The sequence below is a fragment of the Pinus tabuliformis genome, chromosome 9, assembly GCF_031772625.1.
Source record: "Pinus tabuliformis cultivar Carrire ecotype Pingquan chromosome 9, CPIR1, whole genome shotgun sequence".
NCBI lineage: Eukaryota > Viridiplantae > Streptophyta > Pinopsida > Pinales > Pinaceae > Pinus > Pinus tabuliformis.
In genome coordinates, this window is record NC_142307.1 from 234309997 (window position 1) to 234332175 (window position 22179).

General features: G+C 35.9%; 1 pseudogene; it reads right to left on the reverse strand.

Moving 5' to 3' along the window:
* Nucleotides 1-8219: 8219 nt before the first annotated feature.
* On the reverse strand, nucleotides 8220-14884 carry LOC149148053 (uncharacterized; annotated as a pseudogene).
* Between the last annotated feature and the right edge of the window lie 7295 nt (nucleotides 14885-22179).

Here is a 22179-nt window from a genome sequence, read left to right on the forward strand (position 1 = left end):
ATCAAGAACAACAACCTGTATATGTCCATCATCAGTTTGCAAGATAAGTCAACATAACTTTAATATCATCAGCCTGTGACTAAGTATGCCGCATATAGATATCAATTCATCCTCTTGAGCTTATCAAGATCAAATTGCTCTATTTCCTTAGTAGAAAAAACATTAACATAGCCTTCCATGAATCAACTAATAATATGTCATATCTCTAAGTAGTGATACAAAACCATTCACATCATATAATTACGTGAAAACACCATGGTCATCATTCATGACCATAACATCATCATTGTAGCAAGAAATGCATGATCTTTTCACAACAACCCTCAATATATCTGTCATGTATCATCACTAGGGATATTTCCAACATCCCACATCTGATAAGTATCAACCATGATAATCAACATATGTGATAATCAAGCCTAGTAAGAGGTCATCATCATTATGTGACTAAGTCATGTCTCTAAATAGCCATGTCTTCATGAAACCTATAATAACACCATTCTCTTGGCCAATTTTCTTCATACAAGAGGATCTTTTATACCAACATCATTTACCAATCTACAATTTAAGTAATCATCCATGTGAACCTTATCTGTAATGTATCCATCATAGAGATAGCAATATGTATCTAGCTTCTCATCAACGTGAAAAGCAAACCATGAGCTTACAGTCATTTGTCAAACATTCAAGATGCCATCAAAAGAAGCAATCCTCAACCATGTGAAATCCAAGAACTATAGTATTCCTCATCCATAACTGCACCATATGAAATTTATGCATCTTTGAAGACATGATGACAACATAAAATAAATGAGTGACACTTATCATCATCAACTAATGAAGTTGTGTACTCAAGTTTTGTTCTACTCCTTGAACTTATGAAGATCACCATAACTATATGCATCATCAAAAGAATCATCAAGGACTTCTAAAGAAAACATAATGCCAACAATGCATTATTAGAAGCATAACATATACTCCCCCTGAACCTGTGCCAATTGTTCTCTATCAGATCTAATCATTGCATATGTTAGTAAGAATCATCAAGGCATCATCATCAACCAGTTATACATCAAGTCATGAACAAGACACTTCTAAATAACATCAAAAGACTGTAATCATCAATAGAAAAGACAATTGATCATTGATTGAACAATATCATACCATTTTCTTGAGTCTGTCCCACTGTTTCTTCATCAAACCAACATATACGTGACTGTGCAGTTTCGAACTCACGTATATATGCGACTATAATTCATAAGATTTGTGTACAGAAGGTGGATACCTGAAATTTCACACGTTCAGCTCCCTCTGAGTTTGTTCTGACTGTACCTAATCCTAGAAGATCAATTCCAAGAATACCATTACCATGATGGTTCTTCATCAGAGACTCCATTTTACTATTGTCTCTAGTGATGTGATGAGAACATCCACTATCATTTTCGTCTTCGAAAGATCAGAGAGCAAGATCACACCTTATATGATCTTCCTTTTCTTGATTCTTGGTGTATTCATCTTTTTCATATTTTCTAGTATAAATGTGCTTATTTAATTGCTTACCATATTGTCTACGGCGATCCATATACTTGTCTCTGCATTCTTTTTCTATATGCACAAACTTGTTACACTCCTAACATCTTATATATTTCATATTCCCTCTATAGAAATCAATGGCTTTGTGACCAAACATATTGCAAGAAAAACAATATTCCTTAAAGTACCTGTAAGTTGATGATCTTTCTGTGAGATGGTTATTAGCTTGAAAATTCTACTTCTACATATGGCTGCAACATGTCCAAAATTATGACTTATAGAAAATTCAACATTATTGATCAGAGGAAAGAATTGATTAATACTTCTATAGTTAGGAGTATATTATTTTCTTTGAAGACTTTCTTTCCTTGGTTGTTGATGGGGTTGACTTCTTATCTCCTTGTTAAGCATATCATATTTTTCATTAGGATTTCTTGCCTAAGCTTGTGAGCTAGATTCACCTTTAATAGTTTCATGAATACCAAGACCTGATTTGATGGTGGGAGACCTTTGACTACCAAGAATATTATCCAAAACCTTAGTACTATCTTGAAATCATAAAAGTTTACGCTTTTCTTCCTTTTCCAGATACTGCTTCTTCATGATTTCTTCAACTTTTCTTCCTGCTTCCACGTGTTGTCTTAATTTGAGAATCTCATTTCCATGTTTCAAATTCTTGAAGTAGTTCTTCATTATGCTTATTTGAATTTTCAAGATCTTCTTTTATAGAGATGACCTCTACTTCAAGACCTTGACAGTAACTAGTTCTTTCTATAAGTTCCTTGGTTGGTGTGTCATTTTCATTCACTTGATATCTTAATGATGTCACTTCATCATGCAGCCTTTGACGTTGATCTTCCTTTTCTTGTATTGCTTCCTTATTTTATTTCCTTCCTATAACTAAGTTTTTTGTTGGAAATAATACTGAGAGGGGGGTGAATCAGTATTAGCAAGTCAATAATATTTCTTTTCACAATCAGATTTGTATACGCTACTTCAGTTAATGAAACTTGCGTATATACGCAACTGTTGTTAAGAAAACTAGCGTATATCCTGCAGACTTATAATTTAGTTAATTCATCAAATGTTGATCTTTAATCTGTGCATCAGAACCATATAATAGTAACCAGGTACAATAAAAACAAAGCAGACAATCACACACAAGAACACAAGATATAAGGTGGAAACCCAATGTGCGTGAAAACTACTTGCTGCAATTCGTCTCTATCTTCTTTTTTATAAGAACCTTCTTTTTACAATATTTTTGTACTAGTGTAGTCTTATACCAGTACGCAAGATTCTACCTGCAGAAGACTACAACCTTCTCTCATTCTATAGCTTCTCCTGGAAGGGAGCTACAACCCCCTTAGCTCTTGTACTAGTTGATGTACTAGTACATAGGTGCTGACCTACAGAAGGCTGCAACTCTCTTTTCTTCCAGGGACCACATTTCACAAATTTTCAGACTGGATCCACCAATAACATCAATCAAACATCAAATATATCTGCATCAACCAATCTCCTTTGTACCAACCAAAACTGAATCAAAAAATCACTTTTTTGAAAGCTATAACCAAAACACAGTAATAGTAACCACAGAACCTAAGCGAGAACCCAGAACACTGCAACAACAAAAAAAAGTAGCTAAAACATATTTTATGAGGTCTATGCTACTTCAATGTGTTGAACCTGTGTACATACACACTTCGCTCAAGACAAACCTACATATACATTGTTTTCAAATGTTGAACCAGTGTGTATACGCACTCTTGCTGTAATGAACCTGCATATAGATCTGTAAAAGATGATTTAACTTTTACAACTATTCAGACATCAGTTATACCCAAATCATCAAATTTACAAATTACGACATGCACCAACTAATCAGATAAAATATCAAAACCACATAAAGATACTTCTCTTCAAGCCTTAAGATCTTGACCCATCAATAGAACCTATCCTTCTTCAAGCGCTCAGGTTCCTCCTTGATTCAGGTCCAGCTATTCACCCATAACCCTATGACCAGTATTCTAGATCTTGCTCTTCATTAGATATTCAATTACCTTTTTTCTTGGTGCATTTTCCTAATGATCTCCTCCTCCTTTTATAGTCTTAGGCCTTACTCAATACCATTGTCCAAAACAACTTAGATTCAAAACCTTGGACCAAATACCTGGGGTCAACACTTCAGACAAGATACCTTGGACCAATGCCATGGGTCAAAATACCATGGTCCAAATAACATGGACCAAAACCAAATTCTCCAACATGTACACGGCTTTCCTTGCATGAAAGTGCGTGTATACGCATATGCACCTTTTGGTCGGCTAACCCGCGTGTATACATGGCTTGGTTAAGGGGAACCTATGTATATATATTTTTCCTTCATTCTGAGAGCCTGAACTGTGATCTGTCATCTGAGTGAGTTGCCGTCAAGGACAACACCTATGTCATAGCGCTAGACCTGTGTCATAATGCCAACAATCTCCCCCTTTGGACTTGATGGCAACCCCAAGTCACTCTCCCCGTTTGTCATCAAGAGCAAAGGGTTATGCTCCCCCTGAGTACATGTTGAATTCTCTGATATGCTGAAGCGTGCTGTTCATGCTCCCCCTGACTGTAAGAAAGGTCTACAAAAAGATGTTCTACAAGAAGAACAAGACTCTATACATCATAAATGACCTTCCTATCACCAATGACTCATACGTAGATCCATCTCCCAACCAAGTGGGGGTACACCAAAAGATTATACATGATATGACAAGAACATTACATCATCCATCCCAGGCATAGTGGGGAAACAAAATAGGTTGTTACATGACCTTGATAATAAAATATATACATGACATAGAGACAAAATATCTAAAACAAGATAGTTATCAACAACTATCATCAGCAGTATTTGCCAATCACCATCAGCAACCATGATCTCCCTCTACATCTGTTCCACCTGAATAAAAAACAACTATGAAAATGTAACAAGATCTTTTAAGATAATGCCAACAATGCATTATTAGAAATATATGCTCCCCCTGAACATGTGCTAGATGGTCTTTGTTAGACCCATATCAGACTCTTTTCATCCTGAGTCTGGCCCATTGTTTTTCTTCAAACCAACATATATGCGACTATATCCACAGCAACCAGCGTATGTACGTGGATATGCTTCATGAAACTGGCGTACAACCCATTTTATTTGAACTAGATAGGTTTCAATAGAAAGATGATGCATCAACTACTCCCAACTTCTGTCTAATATATTCAAATGTCTATCTGGGCAGTGGTTTGGTGAATATATCAGCAACCTATTTCTTGGAGGGAACATACTCCAATTTGAACTTTGGTTCAAGTACCTATTCCTGGAGAAAATGATATTTGATAGGTATGTGGTTGGTCTTCGAATGCATGACTGGATTCTTTGAAATACTGATTGCACTTGTATTATCACATAGAATGGAGATGGGTGGAGTACATGTGATTTGAATGTCTTGCAATGTTTGCATCATCCAAAGGAGTTGTGTGCAAAAAGATGTAGCAGCCACATATTCTGCTTCAGCTGTAGATAACGCAATTGAACTTTGTTTCTTCCTGAACCAAGATACTAATCTGGAACCCATATAGAATGCACCACCACTAGTGATTTTTCTGTCATTCACACTTCTTGCCCAATCTGCATCTGTATATGCATGAAGTGTAAGATTTGTATCCCTAGGATACCACAAACCAAAGTTTTGTGTTCCTTGAAGATATTTGAAAATCCTTTTGACTGCCTGAAGATGTGCTTCCTTTGGATTTGCTTGGAATCTTCCAACTATTCCTATTGCATGCATGATGTCTGGTCGGGTACCTGTTAGATAGAGTAGACTACCAATCATGGACCTGTAGGTTGGTTGATGTACTGCTACTGATTCATCATTTGTGCTGAGGCTACATCCTGTTACCATAGGGATATATACTGGTTTAGAATCTTCCATGCCATATTTCTTTAGGATCTGCTTGAGGTACTTGCTTTGTGATATAAAAATACAATCTTTATTTTGTTGAACTTGTAAACTAAGAAAATATGTGAGCTAACCAAGCAGGGACATTTCAAACTATTTTTGCATTACCAAAGCAAAGTTTTGACTCATGGCTTCTTCATTGCTACCAAAAATGATATCATCAACATGCAGAACAAGTATTAGCAATTTATCATTGTCAATTTATATATATATATATATATTTCTATCAGCTGATCCTTTTGGAAAACCTTGTTGATGAAGGTATTTGTCAAGACGATAATACCAAGCTCTTGGAGCTTGCTTTAGACCATAGAGAGCCTTTCTGAGTCTGCATACAAGTTTTGGATCATGTCCAAGGATGAATCCATCTAGTTGCTCAATATAAACTTCTTCTTCTAGGTCTCCATTAAGAAAAGTAGATTTCACATCCATTTGATATACTTTGAACTTCTAAAAGCTAGAAAGAGCAAGGAACATTCTTATGGATTCAAGTCTAGCAACAGGTGCAAAAGTTTCTTCAAAGTCTATACCTTCTTGTTGAGCATACCCTTTACAAACAAGTCCGACCTTGTATCTAATAACTTCTCCATTTTCATTCAACTTGTTTTTGAATATCCATTTGGTTCTTATGACATTCTTATCATGAGGTCTAGGAACTAATTCCCAAGTATTATTCTTTTTTCAATTTGCTCAAGCTCTTCATTCATGGCCTTGACCCAACATTCATATTTGCATGCTTCATGTACATTTTGTGGTTCGATGGAGGAAAGAAATGCTAGATAGCTTGAAGCTTTTGTAATAGTTATTCTTATTTGCACACCTGCCTCTTTCTGTCCCAAAATTTGAGTCTTTGGATGATTTTTCTGAACATATCTGGATGGAGTCTTTTCTTCTGCCGTTATCTGCTCTTCTGGTGCTTCATTGGTTTCTTCTTCTTCAGCATTAGTCTGATTTGATGTGGAAGGATAATCCTCATATTCTTCCCACTCTTCAGTTTTTACCTGCTTTGGATTTTTGCTTGCTTCATCAACCACAACATCAATACTTTCAACAATTTTCCCTAGTATTTTATTATAACACTTGTATCCTTTACATCAGGAAGAGTAACCAAGGAGAATGCCTTCATTTGCTCTAGTTCAAACTGGCCAAGTTTTTCATCATTCCTTTTGACGTAACATTTGCTTCCAAAAACTTTGAAGTATTTTACAGTAGGAGTCTTACCATACCAAAGTTCATGTGGAGTTTGAGTGTTGTTTACCAGAACATTTGTTTTGTTGAGAATAGTGAAGGCAGCAAATGCAGCTTCACCCCAGAAGGTTGTAGGAGTTCCAAACTCATTTAGCATAGCAAGCGCCATTTGTTGAACAGTTCTTTTCATCCTTTCTACCACTCCATTTTTCCGAGGAGTCCTTGTGTTAGACAATTCCCTTTTTATTCCATTTTATTCAAAGAAGTCAAAGAATTCATCCGAGGTAAATTCCCCTCCTTGATCAGACCTGAGGCATTTGATTTTTCGATCTGATTCATTTTCAACCAAAGCTTTGAAGGCTTTGAACTTTTCAAATGCTTCATCTTTATGCTTTAGAATTCCTATCCAACACATTCTGGAAAAGTTGTGAATGAAAAATATAAAGTATTCTTCTCCACGAGGTAACTTTTTGCTTGATGGACCACATAAATCAATGTGGACAAGTTCAAGAGGCTTACTAGCTGATCCTTCCTACTCAGGGAAATGTGATCTGGTTTGCTTACCAAATTGACGTGATTTGCATATTGTATTTTTTGGAATTCTGATATCAATAAGATCACGAACAACCTGGAATTTGCATTCTTTCCTTATCTGAGGGAAGCTTAGATGCCCCAATCTTCTGTGCCATAGCTAGTGTTCATCATTTTTGCAGAGATAGCACTATTTTTGTCCTCCCTTGAGTATGTATAAATTATTTGGAGTTCTTATGCCTTTGATCACTGTTTCCCCTGTATCAAGCTCACGAACAACACATCCATTTGATCGAAATACTACCCCATTTCCTTGATCACACATTTGATTGACACTCAATAGATTATGCTTTAAACCATCAACATACATAACATTCCGAACTTTAACCTTTTCTTTTAAGAGAAGAGAGCCTTTACCTTTTATGACTGCAGGAGTCTCATTTCCAAATGAGACCTTCCTTTCCTTTTCTAAGGCATTATATGATTAAAATTTTTATTTATCACATGTCGTGTTTTGCGCATCCACTGTCGATGTACCATTGATTTTCTTGTCCTTCTGCATATAAGGCTATACCACATTTTTCAGTTTGCGGTTCTTACTTTCTCCATGTTTTGGGACACAATGAAGCTTTCTCCTTCTGAGATGTTTGCCAATATTTACTTCTGCATTCAGAGTCTTCATGACCTAAGTTGTTACAGATAGAGCATCGTATTTCATTTTCAAGAGCAGAAATGTTATTGTAGGTCCTTTTCATGATCTCAGTCACATTCCTTTGATTTTGTGCTTCTCTAGTCATGATGGTGTTGTAAGCAACAGATTGAGCAGCTTTGTGTCCAAAGTTATGACATGAAAAACAATGGCCATTAAAGAAATTCCTGTGATTATCGAATCTACTAACCTGGTGATTGTTGTTCCTGTTGACATTCATTCTTGAAGCAAATTGAGAATGATTTACCTGTGGTGGGTTATAGCTTATGTTCATCCTTGAAGTATATTGAACTCGATTTACCGAGTGATCTGCTTTATACCTTTGATGACGATTGTCAAATTGTTCACTTCTCCTTGTTGCATCAAGATAGCTTTTGGAGGTTGATAGCTTCTATGTTTGAGATGCTTCTTCAGTATATCCAAGACCTATATTTATTAGAGGAGAACGCTACACTTTGATAATTTCATCTAAAGTTTATGATCCTTTAGCAAATCTGAGATTTAGGGCTTTTGTTTTCTCAATATATTTTCTTAGTCCCACAATTTCACATTCTAATTTTTCATTGTGTTTTTCCCTTTCAGCAAGTTGAAATGTTAGAGTATATGATCATATTCTTTTCTTCTAAACAAATTTCAATTTTAGAAATTTCTTCATCAAGACCATCTTCATCTAAAGCATCCAAGAAATCGTCATATTCAAAAACCATCAGAAGTCTATAATCATTACTATTTTCATCTTCATCACTATTTGATAAACCATCGCTATCTTCATGCATATAGTAGCTCTTCTTATTTACACTTTGTTTTCTATTCCATTTTGTCGATTCCTCACCTTTATCAAGCTTATCTTTGTGACGATATTTGGCAGCATAATGACCAACTCTTCCACAACCGAAACATTTGAAAGGTAGTTTACCTCTGAATCTTCCAGAACCCCGTTGAAGGTTCTTGACAAAGTTTGATTCTTCCTCTCCTTCTGACGTATGTCCTCATTTATTGAGTTCTACTTTTGCTAAAGCTTTGAATGCGGCTTCTCTCATATCTAATGGACCCCCTTTTCTCATTTCATAAGCAGTTAGGATTCCGTGCAGCGGTGACAGTGATACTCTGAAGATCCTTCTTTTCTTCTATGGCATAAACTTTTGATTCAAACTTAGAAGGCAAGGATATTAAAACCTTTTCAACTAAATTAACTTCTTTTATTTCTTCACCCAAGTTTTTCATGCGATTAACAATCCCATCTATACGTAAGAAGTAATTAGCTATACTTTCATCATTGTGCATTCTGAGAGTTTCGTATTGAATTCTGAGAGGTTGTAGTTTTTCACGTTTTACCTGGTCGTCTCCTTCATAGCTTAGAATGATCTTGTCTCATATTTCTTTGGCAGTTTTGAGCTACATAACCTTGACAAATTTTGATTGTGACAGACTCCCCAATAGTGTATTGACAGCCTTGGCATTTGTTTCATACTTTTTTTTACTGCCATATTTGTAGGAATTTCTGATGGAAATGTGCATCCTCCTTCCACGATTTCCCAAACATCTGTTCCAAGAGATTGAAGATAGGTTGTGGTTCTTACCTTCCAATAGACGAAGTTTCTCCCATCAAATATTGGTGGTCTAATGGATGCCTCTGTTTCGTAGTTACTCATGATGATAGATCTTCCTTCAAGCGATCAAGCTTCTTTTGAAGAACCTGCTCTAATACCAATTGTTGGAAATGATACCGAGGGGGGGGGGTGAATCAATATTAGCAAGTCAATAATATTTCTTTTCACAATCAGATTTGTATACGCTACTTCATTTAATGAAACTTGCGTATATATGCAACTGTTGTTAAGAAAACTAATGTATATCTTGCAGACTTATAATTTAGTTAATTCATCAGAACCATATAACAGTAACCAGGTACAGTAAAAAAAGAGCAGACAATCACACACAAGAACACAAGATATAAGGTGGCAACCCAATGTGGGTGAAAACCGCCTATTGCAATTCGTCTCTATCTTCTCTTTAATAACAACCTTCTTTTTACAATATTTATATACTGGTTCAGTCTTATACCAGTACACAATCTTCTACCTACAGAAGGCTACAACCTTCTCTCGTTCTCTAGCTTCTCCTAGAAGGGAGCTAAAACCCCCTTAGCTCTTGTACTAGCTAATGTACTAGTACATAGGTGCTGACCTACAGAAGGCTGTAACCTTCTCTTTTCTTCCAGTGACCACGTTTCATAAATTTTCAGACTGTATCCATCAATAACATCAATCAAACATAAAATATATCCGCATCAACCAATCTCCTTTGTACCAACCAAAACTAGATCAAACAATCACTTTTCTAAAATTTGTAACCACAACACAGTAATAGTAACCACAGAACCCAAGCCAGAACCTAGAACACTGCAACAGCAAACAAAAGTAGCTAAAACATATTTTATGAGGTGTACGCTACTTCAATGTGTCGAACCTGCATGCATATGCACTTCGCTGAAGACAAACCTGCGTATACGTTGTTTTCAAATGTTGAACCAGCGTGTATACCCACTCTTGTGGTAATGAACCTGCGTACAGATCTATAAAAGATGATTTAACCTTTACAACTATTCAGACATTAGTTATACCTAGATCATTAGATTTACAGATTACGACATGCACCAACTATTCAGATAAAATATCAAAACCACATAAAGATACTTCTCTTCAATCCTTAAGATCTTGACCCATCAATAGAACTTATCCTTCTTCAAGCGCTCAGGTTCCTCCTTGATTCAGATCCAGCTATGCACCATAACCCTATGACCAGTATTCTAGATCTTGCTCTTCATTTGATATTAAATTACTTTTTTTTTCTAGTCCCTTTTCCTAATGATCTCCTCCTCCTTTTATAGTCTTATACCGTACTCAATACCATGGTCCAAAACCACTTAGATTGAAAACCTTGGACCAAATATCTAGGGTCAACACTTCGGACAAGATACCTTGGACCAATACCATGGGTCAAAATACCATGGTCCAAATATCATGGACCAAAACCAAATTCTCCAACATCTACGCACCTTTCCTTGCGTGAAAGTGCGTGTATACGCATACGCGCCTTTTTGTCAGCTTGGTTAAGGGGAACCTGCGCATATCTCCTTTTCCTTCATTTTGAAAGCCCAAAATGTGATTTTTCATCTGAGTGAGTTGCCATCAAGGACAACACCTGTGTCATAGCGCCAAACCTGTGTCATAATACCAACATTTTTAACCTAGTAACCTCTTCTTTGTAGGCACAATCCCTTTTTTCAAATAGATATTATTGATCTCTAATTTTATCTATGAGCCTTTTAACTTTTGCCCCTATTCTTTCACTTAAACCCATAAGAGAAAATTCAGTTGTTTCACTGCCACATTCATTATGTTCAATATTGTGTGAACAAAGAAATGTATCATCAGAGGACCAAAAAATAGTACCTGATAATTCTTTTGCTTGTTCATATTCAATCTGAGGTGATTCTGAATCTAAATAATTTCTTCCACCTCATAGCCAGTTGTCTCTCCCACTGTCATTGTTCCTTTGAGATGTCTTCTTCTTTTGAGATGCTTTCTTCTTTTTCTTCTTTCCCATTGTTATAACGGATCTCCTTCAAGCGATCAAGTTTCTGCCAAAGGACCTGCTCTGATTCCAATTGTTGAGAAAAATAATGAGAGGGGGGGGTGAATCAATATTTTCAAATCAACAACTTTTTACATTTCATATTCATATTTCTATACATGACTTTAATGAAAGGAACCTGTGTGTGTACGCGACTGTTGTTAAGAATATTAGTGTATATCTAGTGAACTTATGCTTCAGTTAATTTATCATATGTTGGTGTTCAGCCAATGCATCATAACTTTACTAAACATTAGATAAACAATAACCATGTGTTGTAATAACAAAATAAACCATCACACATAAGAAACACACGTGAACACTAGGATTTAAGGTGGAAACCCAAAGCAGGAGAAAACCGCCTGTTCTTATCATCTCTGTCTTCTTTTTAATATAAAGAAAAAGTTGTTTACAATCTTGTACTATGTAGACTCATACCAGTATGTAGGCACCCACCTGCAATAGTCTAAAAATTTCACTTGTTCTCCAGCTTCTACTGGAAGGGAGCTACAACCTGTTGGGTGTAGTATAGGGTCTATAAATGTACCAACATTTAATTGTCAATCTGTATAGTTCGTGAACTTTGAGACGCAGCATTGGAAATTCCGTAGAGAACCTGTGGAAACCTGCAAAACAAATTCTAGTATATCTTGTGCATCAATCTCGACAATAAATGAAATCCTACACTAAAAGAGAATTCACGATACACAAATCCAAACAATTAAAATCATGTGGTAAATAAAAGGAAATCCTGTACTATTTAACAATGTGAAAGGAAATTCAAAGTACGAGAAAACAAAAGGGAAATCATAATTGGAAACCAAGCAGTGCTGACACAATATCAAAAACATTGTAAATGCTGGAATAAATTCACGAGAAAATCAAAAACTATTATTTCCTTTACCCCTATGTAAAATTAACATGAAAGATTGGCAATATTTACTGTGTAATTAAATAAACTTACGAAAGAAATGGATTCAATATAGATTCTCTCACCTTCCTTGTCCCTAGAAATAAATCTTGTAAAATTGTCTAGAAGTTTAAAGACAACTACAGTGGAAAATAAACATTATTGTTTTTCAAACATGAGGCAGTTTCCTTTTCATAAATGTTAGCTCTGCAAGCATCATGATTTAAAATGACATAAATATATATATGATGTTTGCTTTTGAGTAACATATGATTTCTTGTAAGTGTATATTGAATAAATGTGTTAATACTTTGAAACCGTGAACACTCAAGTCGATCTCAGGTTCTGGAATATAAATTAAACAGATTTGAATCAATTAAATGGTTTCAAGTTGCACATTACAGCTCATAAAGGTAGAGTGTCAATGCATAAGTCAATCTTGTAAATTCAAATGTTCTGAAGGGACGCAACCCTTATTCGATATAAGGAAATATTTTGAGTGCAACAGCAATTTCTAATGCAGAAAATCAAATCAATATTGGAGTCAAAAGGAAAAGATTGCTGCCTGATTAAATAACATCAGTTTGGAGGAGGAAAGAGTCTGAAAGTAATTAAATCCTACGATAATAATTTCACATATAAAATAATTATTTAAATAAAATTTAATCTAAAAGATGCAAAGTGGTGTCGAGCTGGTCTGGCGGCCAACCCAGCCAACTCGCACCCTCTATTAGTAACCCGGTTCATACAGGAATTAAAAACATTAGATGCAACAAACAAATAATCAGAACATGGAAATAAATTCTTCAATTAATATTCAAAAGAAATCTTTTACATTATGCATACAAACACTTAACTCCAACAACGAGGAGAAGTGATCCACTGGTTATAACTGCGTGATGCTACATCAGGACCAGCTTCTTCTCCCTTCTTTGCATTCCTTCCATGTTTGTGCTTGCCTATGTGTGTGTATCTATTGATTGATCTATTAATTGACTAACTACCGCATCTCCAGGCAATATCTTCATCTTATATATGGATCGAAATACAAATTAAGGATTTTAACAGCCAATCGAAATACAAAAGGGGAAGATTGTGAATCCTAACAATTTTCTAGGAATAAAATGGAGTTTGTAACTAAATGTCAAAATAGGAATTGTTTCTGGCAATTCTTTACTCTTTTCCTAGAATGATGCTATGGGTGGACCAACTGCTTCCTTTAATTTCTTGTTCAAATAAGATTAATTTCTTCAGAAGACTCGGATTGCCTGAAACATTTTCTAATTCTAAAAATAACAACGATGACTCCACATCAAATGGCACAACAATGCATCGTCACATTGGTTGTAAACGTTTACCATCACAGCAAGAGAGGATTATGGTAAAAATTCCCACATGTTGGTTTCTCATGCGGAAATGCATCGTATCAGATAATCTAGCGTTGTGGTTGAGCTGGAGTCCAATAACAAATTTGATCCCTTCCCTCTTTCATGGCACTGTGTTGACCTAGAGATTATTCCCCTTGTCGTGGCAGCTATCATGTGATTGCACTTTCTGAGAACAAGTGTACTTTAGCTGTGAAGCAAGTTAACATTATCCCACACTCAATAAATCTTTGTTCCTTCTAAGAGCAATGGTCTCCAATAAAACCACCAATGTTGTGTGTTGTCTACGCCGAGTTATATTTCTTTGTTGTAAATAGTTTTCTTGATTTGACAGAGTCTCTGACCACCTCAAATTAGATGGCTTTACCAAAGCATGACAAAGGGGGCATGTCCTCTGCCTTTAGAGCCATTCTGAGACACATTCCTCATGAAATATATGTTTATAATGTAATAATATGGGAGCGTACATTTTCTCCTCGCAGATTGCGCACAAGTCTCCAGCAGCAAGAACCTCCTTTGCAGTAGTATATGACCCATACCAGACATCTTTGCAGGATAGTACCTTCAATGCAGCAAAGAATAATTGCACCTTCTCCATAATTGATGTTAGCTTAAAGGTAAGGTACAACCCTGTTGTGAGAGATAAAAACAAGCTACCATATTCTTTGTTCAAGAAGAAGTGATACCAAATAGGTGTAGGAAGCAATACATGATAGAGTAATAGAATGTATTCAACCAAAGTCAACATCTGGCCCTGCTTCCAATTGTTATGGCATCAACTATTCTTATAATATATTAAAATACCACATTTGAAAACCATTTCAGCTTATCGCACCATTGTATCATTGACCACAATGATGAAGAGTGCATGCCAAAAGGGTGGTATTGGATTTGGAGGAAGCATAACAAGTGGATACAGTAGATCATCTCTTCTATACCACTAATAAACTCCAACCACATGTAGCAAAAAACCCAATATGATGCCGATGAGAATTGAAAATCACTGTAGTCCAGAAACTCTTCAGAGTGTAGGAAGCCCACTATAACTGGTGCAAGAATCCCAATTGGTACAAGATTTTGTTGCATGGTACAAGAATCTGTTGTGTGGTGCAGGAATCTGCTACAATATCTAGGAAGGTAAATGTAGGACCAAAGCCTATGTAAAGGCATGATCGAACCAATTTTAAACCTGCAACATAAAAACCTTTATTAATAATGTTTTAATCCTGATAAAATAAGGGAAGTAACGAATATTCTCTAACATAATCATTTAGCCAAACAACAACATGAGAGATTTCGAGTAAGAATAGGACAAAACGGAGGCCCAAAATCTCCCCATGCTAACCATATTGCATGTACTGATGCAATGAAATATGGTACTATCACTACCTTGCGAAAAAAAACATTTATAGGCATTTGTAATGATGTTCCTGCAATTATGTGTGATCACGTTTCCTGTGCTAGATAAAGCTTGTTCTAAAAAATAGAGTGTTTTCTGGAATTCTTACTTGTTTATACTGACTTCAAGAAAAGCTACCATGGAAAAACTAAATTTTAAGGATGGTGTTATTACTTGAATAAAATAGCCAACTTTTAAAATTTCAAAAAAAATAAAAAAATCTTGGAGGCATCCCTAGTCAGAAGTTACACATTAAAATCCTCATTGTAAATATGAGTGACACGATTTAAAATCCATGGTGTTAAAAGTAGACATAGTAATACCTTACCACAGTGACCATTTTACCATTATCCTTGTATAGTTGAAGCCCCTCTTGTTTGGGCATAATGAATTACCTACACTAAGGGTCCCACATCCATAAAAATCATTCCAAACTCATAGGTATAACAACAGAAGGATTTTAAAGCCATTATCAAAGAGTTTGATAATGAGTTAAGGGAAAGAAAAAACAACCCAGTAAATGATAGTGTAGAATTAACTTTAATACCACAGGCATGGCCGTGCTACTAGGAGGCGTCTATAGCCTCGACAGGGATACCTTTTAGCCTAATGAAATGCTTGTGTCCCACCTACTAGATATAGACTCAGAGTTATATAAGAGAATTTACTTTTTTCTCTTTTTAGAAGCTAATTTAAGGCCATTGTCCTAGCTTGGTAACCAGTGAACGACAGTGCCATTCACAGGAACTAACAAGAATGAACAAACTGTCTCACAATGAGACCTCTTGTCTTTGGGCTTATTCAACTGAAAGCCATTACCCTGGCTTGGTGACCAGTGTGGTAATGTCATTCTCCTTAGGACCCATCATCATAGTAGGTCTGCTCATAATGAGACCTCCTATCCCTTAATTAAATCATTTATTTTTAAAACAAAATCTACAATTATAATTAACCTCAGATATGTTACTTAATATGTGGGGAAGAAAATCTAGTCCATAAGAGTGCAGGATGGCATGAAATGTTTTTAATTACTATTCTTTACTGGTTGGTTGTGCTACCTTAAAGACTTATTAAAAATATTCCTTGATTTGTTCATGTCAGGGTACTTTATGAAAGCTTATTAGAGTTTAGTAGGCGTGGTCCACCATAGGAGGTTTTTCACTGGTCCCATTGAAGAGGAACTTAAAAATATTTTCTGGATGATAGTTTGTTAAAATAGGAAAAATTATTACATGTAACTTATAACAATACCCTTCACTGACATATTAATCCATAATTAAAGTCACTTTAAAATATGAGGTAGTAAGTGTAAATTTCTTTTGACAAGTCTTACCATGAGAGTGCATAATAATAGAAATTTCAAAAGCTGTGCTTTTAGGGAATCACAAGTTCAAGAGTGTTGTTATACATCTTTATTCATTATTCTCATATTACCCTACCCTATTTTTAAAAAGATAAATATCACCTTTAAGTGTAGGCATACTTCCAATGAAGCCATGTGCGTAACAAAATGCTGATTATACTCACACTTAGTTTTAAATAATAGACTTCAAGACATACCAAAGCGTGAGAAACCAATTGCTTCAATTGACATGGTATCAAGAATTTCCAAATGATGAGGAAATAAGGTGGGCTGATGACTACTCAAAACCAGGATTCAATGGAATCCACATATTTATGATTCTCCAACTGATGCAAGTCTTCCATAGATTGATAGTCAATCTCCTGGAGACAAAAATAATCTAGTGGAAGACAAAAGATAAATCCCTGAAGTTCAGGTTCAAATATTTGATTTTCAAATTGACAAGAATGGTTGAGAGAGATTCTAGGGTTTTGAGCTTCAACAACATTTTGAGAACAAGTTCCAATGAAATATTGCTCCTCTGGTGCTATTTGAATTATATCTTCCTTGGGTAAATGTTATGCATTAATGGGGGAAGTTTCCACATTCATTCCCTTTCCCAACATGGAATATGTGACATTTTGTTCAATAGTAGGAAGAATATGTGTTTCAAGCTATTATGCAACCTGATGGCTTCGATTAGGGTTTAAGGTATGGTTTGGGCTATGGTTTTGATTAAGGCTTGGACTAAGCTTTAGATTTGGATTGGAGTTAGGATTTGAACTAGGTTTTGACCTAGGTTATGGATTAAAACTAGGGTTAGGTCTAGGGTATGGCTTAGGGTATGGACCAGGTTTAGGGTATGGATTAGGGTTTGGGTTAGGAATAGGGTATGGATTAAGGCTAGGATAAGGGTATGGACTAGGGTTAGGTCTAGGGTATGAATTAGGGTATGGACTAGGGTTAGGGTATGGATTAGGGTTTGGGTTAGGACTAGGGTATGGATTAAGGCTAGGATAAGGGTATGGACTAGGGTTTGGGTTAGGATATGGATTAAGTCTAGTACAAGGTTGCACATGTAGCTGGGAACATGGAGGATGATGACTTGATGGTGCATTGGAAAGAAATTGTGATTGTTGTTGGTGCTCATATGATGGAATTTGCATGAGATATTTCCCTATAGAGAAGGATCCAAACCATTCTTGAGGCCATGGAGATATCTAGCTCGAGGATGAGGGCCAAGGAGAGGGCCATTGCGGCCATGAAGCAGGGTGTTAAATTGGAGGAGGATTGAAATTTTTCCATGAAACTGCAGGATTATAAACATGTTTATGAGTTTGATCAGGATAATAAACATTATTCCAAGTATCAAATGGTGATGGGTTTTGAGTTATACCTGGTAGTCGATTTGATTCCTTACTTGATTTACTGAGTGTATTTAGTAATACTGGTAATGATGGGCAACGTTCTGTTAGATGATCCTCTTCACAAATTTTTCAAACCTTCAGGCTACTGAGTGGACACTTTACAAAGTGTTTCTTTCTGCAGTTGGCACAAAAGATAAGAAATGGTTTGTCATCCTTCTTCTGCTCTTCCTACAATCATCCAATTTTGAAATCAAAGATTTAATAATATCATTTTTATGTTCAAGAAAAATACTAAATTTTTCACTTGTTAATTATTCATTGGATGAATTTTATGTCTCTGTAGCAACATAAAAACTCCTCATTTGAATGATTACTCAAAATACCAATTTGATGTTTTTAACAAGCCAACTGGCACATTTGTTAGCACATGAATATATATATATATATATCTGTGTGTGTGTGTGTGTAGATATATAGGGGGCAGCTTCTTACAACATGAGAGACAATGAGATACCTTTAAGCAACGAAGATATGAAGGAAAGAAATAAATTCAAAGAACATAAAATTGCAAGAGAAATTAGGTGAAGGAGAAACCAAATGCATCAGGTCACCAAGGTCAATCCCCTAAGCGCCTCCCTGACAATGGCACCAAAATGTTGGGTGCGGTATAGGGTCTATAAATGTACCAAAATTTAATTGTCGATCCGGATAGTTCGTGAACTTGGAGATGTAGCACTGGAAATGCCAGAGAGAGCCCCTGGAAACTTGCAAAACAAATTCTAGTCCATCTTGCGCATTAATCTCGACAATAAATGAAATCCTACACTAAAAGATCATTCGAGATACATCGATCCAAACAATTAATATCATGCAGGACATAAAAGGCAACCCTATGCTATTTGAAAATGAGAAAGGAAATTCTAAGTACGAGCAAACAAAAGGGAAATCAAAACTAGAAACCAAGCAGTGTCGACACAATATCAAAAAGACTATAAATGCTAGAATAAATTCATGAGCAAATAAAAAACCATTCTTCCTACACTAATTCTACTACATCTACCTCTGTGTAAAATTAACCTAAAAGCATTGGCAATATTTACTATGTAAATAAACTTATGAAAGAAATGGATTCAATATAGATTCTCTCGCCTTCCTTGTCCCTAGAAATAAATCTTGTAAAATTGTCCAAAAGTTTAAAGACAACTACAATGGAAAATAAACATTATCGTTTTTCAAACATGAGGCAATTTCATTTTCATAAATGTCAACTCTGCAAGCATCATGATTTAACATGACAGAAATATATATGTGATCTTTGCTTCTGAGTAACATATGGTTTCTTGTAAGCATAGATTGAATAAATGCATTAATACCTTGAAACCATGAACACTCAAGTTGATCTCAGGTTCTGGAATATAAATTAAATGGATCTGAATCAATTCAATGGTTTCAAGTTGCACATTACAGCTCATAAAGGCAGAGTGTCAATGCATAAGCCGATCTTGTAAATTCAGATGTTCTGAAGGGACACAATCCTTATTCGATATAAGGAAAGATTTCAAGTGCAAGAGCAATTTCTAATGTAGAAAATCAAATCAATATTGCAGTCAAAAGGAAAACATTGATGCATGATTAAATAACCTCAGTTTGGAGGAGGAAAGAGTTTGAAAGCAATTAAATCCTGCAATAAGAATTTCACACAACAAATAATTATTTAAATAAAATTTAATCTAAAAGATGCAGAGCAGTGTCGAGCTAGTCTGGTGGCCAACCCAGCTAGCTTGCACCCTCTATTAGTAACCTAGTTCACACAGGAATTAAGATCATTAGATGCAACAAAAAAATAAATAGAACATGGCAATAAATGCTTCAATTAATATTTAAAATCAGTCTTTTAAATTATGTAGACAAACACTTAACTCCAACAACCAGGAGAAGTGATCCTCTGGTTATAACTACATGATGCTACATCGAGACCAACTTCTCCTCACTTCTGCACATTCCTTCCATTTCTGTGCGTGCCTATTAATTGACTAACTCCCCCATCTCCAAACAATCTCTTCAACTTATATATGGATCGAAATACAAATTAAGGCTTTTAACAACTAATCAAAATACAAGAGGGGCAGATTGTGGATCTTAACAATTTTCTAGGAATAAAATGGAGTTTGTAACTAAATGTCCAAATAGGAATTGTTTCTGGAAAGTCGTTCCTCTTTTCCTAGAATGATGTTGTGGGTGGACCAACTACTTCCTCGAATTTCCCGTTCAAATAACATTAATCTCCTCATAAAATTGGGATCGCCTGAAACATTTTATGATTCTAAAAATAACAACGATGACTCCGCATTAGATGGCACAATGATGCATCATCACATTTGTTCTAAACCTCCGCCATCACAGCAAGTGAGGATGATAGTAAAAATTCCCACATGTTGCTTTCTCACACGGAAATGCATTGTATTAGATAATCTGTCGTTGTGGTCTGTTTGAAAATTATATATTACAGAGCAATGGAACACCTAAAATATTGCAGAAATATAAACACAAAAAATGTATAAAACAAGAGAGACACAGATATACGTGGTTCACCTAGTTTGGGCTACGTCCATAGAGAAACAGCCAGTCCTTGTTTTATTATATTATCCAGCAAACTAAAGAGATACAACCTACAATAGATCCGCTGTAACTTCCTCTTCTCTCTCAATCCCCTCTCTCTTCCTCACTCAGAATACAAATATACATAGATGCAATACAATTCCCTCATATATATTGAGGGGTTGCCTTCTAGGGAAAAAAAACCCTAAATTAAACATAACTTCTACCATCAGATCATCCACCTAATGAACGGCCCAGATTGACGAGTAAGTACTAGACTTTTACAAGGAAATTTTACATCTATTTTTAGACCTACTAGTCACACTAAGATGGGTAGCTATCTTAGAAACAAACATATTAAATTCACTTGTTTTTCCTTTACGAGAGAGAGATGGGAAAGAAGCAGAGAGTACCAACCCCAATCTTCTGCTTGACTCCTTGCTTGTTTCCTTTCCCCTTTCACAGAATCTCGCCACTGCTTCCTTACTTGTCTAGCTTCAAAGAGCACCTGTAGATTCACAGCAGCATAATACCATCAAAGCATAGAGATCTTTCACTATAAACAATATAGGATCAAATATATATTGGCCATACAAACGCATATAACAAACATAATATTCAAAGATACACAAGAATATGGAGGAAAACTCAAATAGCTCTATTAGTAAAAGTCATAGAAGAGAGGATTACAACCACTTGGTCTGACCCAGTGCCATCCTCCCAGCTTGAAAGCCCTCTTCACCTCACACAAAGCAAGATCGCCCAACAATGTCTTCAAAGAGAAACCAACAGTGCCTCTTTGCAAATTACCAAATTCCAACCTATGGATCTCTTGGATGAGGGATCCATTTATAGATATTTGCAGGGGGGCGAGTCAGCTTTTGGGATTTTGATTAGTGTCATCTCTCTGATAGTTCCTGGTTCCACATGGAGATTTTAGATATCTTACTCATCCCTGGGTGAAATCAGAGAGGCAAGTGTCAAATGAGCAGTTTCTAGAAGATTCTGTGGGTTTCCACCTAGCAAACTGCTTGTGCCATTTGTCTGCTCTCGCTCATCGTACCCTATGAAAGGGCTTTCCAGTATGCATCGCAATTTTTTCATGTGGCAGTCGGTATGGTCCTTCTTTGACTAGTTTTGAGTAGATTTTCATGGAAAAGTTCTGGGAGGTGATGCAATCAGCTAACCTTGCTCCTTAGGGTATGAAACAACACTTTTAGGGACTTAGAAGCCCTAGGTTTATGGACATATGTGATTGGGGTTGCAGTGCCCAAATATGTCTATAACAGTTGCCCTCTAAAGCATGAGGTCATAGATCCTTTTATGTCGGGTGAAATGCTTTATAGTGAGGATCCGAGGTTTTTCGCACTGGTAGGTGACCTATAATAAGATACAATACAATACATTATCTTCATAATATTTTCATGATCTGGCTGAGGCGGGCATTCCCATGCTCAGCTTGATAAATTCATTTTCATGTACATAGGACAGACAACCGTCTGTGTGCAGAGTGATGATTCTGGTAGAGCCATCATCCCTTAGTTTGGATGATTATCTGTGTAGCAATGATGTACCTTTGA